Source organism: Physella acuta, unplaced genomic scaffold (assembly GCF_028476545.2).
Source record: "Physella acuta isolate Inbredline_101_S28 unplaced genomic scaffold, ASM2847654v3 ptg000161l, whole genome shotgun sequence".
Classification (NCBI taxonomy): Eukaryota; Metazoa; Mollusca; class Gastropoda; family Physidae; genus Physella; species Physella acuta.
Genome location: NW_026731680.1, coordinates 854,173 through 858,619, shown reverse-complemented (window position 1 = coordinate 858,619; position 4,447 = coordinate 854,173).

Below are 4,447 nucleotides of genomic sequence, written 5' to 3'. Positions count from 1 at the left end.
TATTTACTGAGCGTGTATTTTCTTCTGCGCTGTTTTTTTTTTATTTAAAAAAATTATTAAAAAAAAAACCATTAATGATCAGGTTTGAGTCATGTGTTTCCTGCTAGATAGTTGTACCTTAACTGACGCACACAACTCCTCCAATCCTGTTTGTCTTAATTTCCGGAAGAGCCCGCTTGTTTCATTTCTCAAAACGAAATTCCCACACAAACTTCATGTAGGCATGAATGAGTCATTGCTAGGAAAGAACTCCGTAATGATTTCTCGCAAAAGCTTTTTGAAGATTAACTTGAGAAGAAAGCTCATAATCACAAGTTAGTAGTCAAAGCTTATTCAGCTGTTCCTGTTATGAAAATAAAAGGAAAAAATGCAAGAATATTTAAAAGGTCACCGAATAGACGTACATGCGCCAAATAGGCCCTATAGATTTAGATCTAAATTTTTTAATTAAAAAAAAGTTCGATCTTTAAAATTTTTTTTGCCTGATTTATTTTCTGGGAAGTTCTATGAAAGCTTCTGTAGTAAAACACTTACCTATCATATTTGCATATTTTTTCATTAAGCCATTGATTAAAATATTATTAAATTGTACAATTCAACCTAATCCTCGATTTTTATACATTGAGAACAAAAATGAATAGGCCTATAGAATCTGGGGTAAAATGCGTAGCTTTTTATCAATATAAACAGTGTTTCTTCCAGACTTTTTTCTCCCGGGGGGGGGGGGGGGGGGCACTTGAAATTTTCGGGGGGGGGGGGGGGGTGGGGCGGTAGACTTTCTTCTCCCCCCGCCCCCCCCCCCCCCCCCCCCTCCGAAGAGATGCCTGGAAGAAACTCTGAATATAAAGCCTATTAAAAATTGTTGCTGCAGGCGATGTTTATGCTAATGGTAAAACGGGTAGAGTGAGCATCCTTACAAAAAATTTAAGACAATTACAGGCACAGTGGATGTTTCGACCCAATGTCTAAGTCAGCACCCAACAGTATGGTTAAAAAAAGATACTAGATCTAGGTCTAACTGTATTACTAATATTACTACAAATTTATTACTACCCGTTTTATCACTAATAGCTATTTATAAACAGTCGATGACTAGGAAAAGACTACCGTGAAAAACTTTCAAGAAAATTAGGTTGTCAGTGTAGCCTCCCTTGATTAGTGATAATTTCCTTTCGGAGCGATGGCGGGTTAGAGGAGGAGGGGTTATAACGTCCTCTCCTCTCCCTTGGGACCCACTACACAGAGGCGTAGCGAGGGGGGGGGGGCGGGACATATGTCCCCGGGCGCCGACCTTAGGGGGGGGGGGCGCCAAATTGAAAGTTTGAGGGGGGGGGGGTGCAAATGAAAAGTTCGAGGGGGGGGTGCAAATTGAAAATTTGCTCCCGAGGGGGGCGCCAAATTGAAAGTATGTCCCCGGGCGCCGGGAAGGGTCGCTACGCCTCTCCACTACAAATTAAAAAATTGTGTATCGTAATACCACTGTTACTTTCTTAGCCCTTTTCCCGGCAAAATATTCACTATTCTGTCCCAGTAACTTTGTAGATCACACCCAAAGACTGTCTCATAGAAAATAAGTTTCATTTTAATTGTAGGGTGGTTGACACGGCGACAGTTTATGATATTCAGGGCATAGTTGCCAATGTGAGAGCCGCAAGGTGATACTACAGGTTAATCGTACGCATAAGTAATAGTAAACCCATAGGAGACATGTGATTTGTGATTTGTGCTTTTTTCTGGAGCTCTGACAAGCAGTTTAAAAAAAAGTGCTGCCGTTTAGAATTACAACAGGCTAACGAATTACAGGTGTATAATTGCTTGAGGGAGGACTAAGGAACTTAGATCAGTATGTGTTCCAACTTTTAAAAAATGCATCTGCCGAAAATTGTCAATTAATTTACAAAGAACGGCGTGAAACTATTTTTTCTCTTTGAGGTACGATAACATCATCAAGGGGTATAGCTCTTCACTACCAGCTACTCCTAGTTACCAAATTTATATTTTTTAATAAATAAGAAAAATGGGAACCCTTCTTAAAACAAAATTCCTGGCTACGCCACTGTTATATATATATATATATATATATATATATATATATATATATATATATATATATATATATATATATATATATATATATATATATATATATATATAATTTCTAACATTTCTTTTAACATGTACCAATCAAAGTTTTTTGAGTTCCGCCTGCTTCAAAGGTTTCCAATACATTGACGTGGGGGAAAATGAAACCTCCATGTTCTTTACGAAATATTGGCTACACATGATTAAGAATGATTTTTTTTAAAGGACTCTAAGTACGTATATAACCCCTATGAACTACAAATAGATCTAAAAATTTAGATCTATGCACTTTTAAACATAGATTGGATTTTTTTTAAAGCACCATCTGCAGCTAATGATGAACTGGTGCGAACTATAAAAAAAAATGGCATGAAAACAAAAGACAGCGTAAAATAATTTGTAAATTTGTTTGTACGGTTTTATAGTTGAATGATGGAGGACCCCAATCGATCGACCTCAAATGTAGATTTTGTAATAGAGTAAGTGGTCTATCCACCCATGTGTTTTGAGCATAAAGGGTTGTCCATAAACGACGCCAGACTTTCTAAACGTATCCCCCTCACCATCGCCACACATCTTCATTAAAGTTCGAGCCCACACACCCCCACCTATCCCCTATTATTGTAACATCATTCAAGGGCGACATAGTATCTTTAATTTTTAGTCACAACAGCAAATTGGTAATTTTTTATTTTTTTTTGTGAATATGATACAAGTATTTTTCCTATAAAAACACTGATGTGAGAATTATTTTCAATCAGAGTTAAGAAAAACAAAGTCAAGCGCAAATCGAAAATCGAGACGACTAGACGAGCGTACACATTCGACGATGTTGAGGACAAATACACTTATAGTAACAAAGAACCTATCACACAAGTCAATGAGGGATTCAGCTGCTCCAGGTTAGTATGGCACGGCAGTGGCGTAGCGATGGGGGGGGGGGGGGGGCAGGGGGGTGCATATGTCCCCGGGCGCCGACCTTAGGGGGCGCCAAAATGGGTTGTAAAGACAAATTAAAATGTCATTTTAGCTTCATTTTTGCATTGTAAATAGTTTGAGGGGAGGTGAAAATCGAAAGTTTGAAAGGGGGGGGGGGGGGTGCAAATCGAAAGTTTGCTCTCGAGGGGGGCGCAAAATGGAAAGTTTGTCCCCGGGCGCCGGAAAGGTTCGCTACGCCTCTGTGGCACGGTGCTGTTCCAATTGTATGTCGTGTGGATGTGTAACCACATGTATATTTTAAATATACATAGCTTTTTGTGGATGTATAAAGGAAGTTACCCGTTCGAGCACGGCAACAGATGAAGTAGAACTCATCTGTTTTTGTGATTTAAGCCTTATGAAGGCATAATATGAAGGGATGGCGTTTTCAGTACTATGCCCAGCCGCTTTTACTTTCCTTAATACATCCGTGATCCGAACTCGTTTAGCCGTCGGGAGCTCTGCTATAATGCTTCTCTTAATCCGGTTATTGCCCAAGATTCCAGACCTTTTTCTCCGGGAGGGGGCACTTGAAATTCGCGGGGGAAGGGGGGGGGCGGACACTGTTAAAAGTATGTATTTTCTAGGCGGGGCGGTACACTTTCTTCGAAGCCCCCGAAAAGATGCCTTGAAGAAACACTGTAAAGTATAGTTCATCTGATTCATAGACCTGGCATATGAAGGGATAGGTGCAGTAGCGTAGCGAGGGGGGGGGGACATATGTCCCCGGGCGCCGACCTTAGGGGGGGGGCGCCAAATTGAAAGTTTGAGGGGGGTGCAAATGAAAAGTTCGAGGGGGGTGCAAATCGAAAGTTTGAGGGGGGGGGGGGTGCAAATGAAAAGTTCGAGGGGGGGGGGGGGTGCAAATCGAAAATTTGCTCCCAAGGGGGGCCAAATTGAAAGTATGTCCCCGGGCGCCGGGAAGGGTCGCTACGCCTCTGGATAGGTGTGGTCAGCACTATGCCCAGTCGCCTTTATTTCTCTAACGTAAGCTAGGTACCCTTCAGAGCTGGGTGGACTCAGGGACGTTCCACTGATTTGAACCCGGGTTAGCCGTCTAGCTCTCTACCGCTAGGCCATGTCATCCCTTCTGCCATAGTGCACGCATAGCCAAAAAAAATATTTTGATACGTTTATTGAACCCTGACCCAATTTCCGCGCAGTGTATCGTTACAATTGTTTAGCTTAGGGGAGTGGATTGAAATTTTCATTGTGCGTTTCTTTATCCACGAAAGCCTGAAATTTAAGCCTTGGTGTGAATGGTAAAATGGAGATATACCAACAAATTTTCTTTTTTATCAAAACACTAATAGGACTATTACAGCATATATATATATATATATATATATATATATATATATATATATATATATATATATATATATAT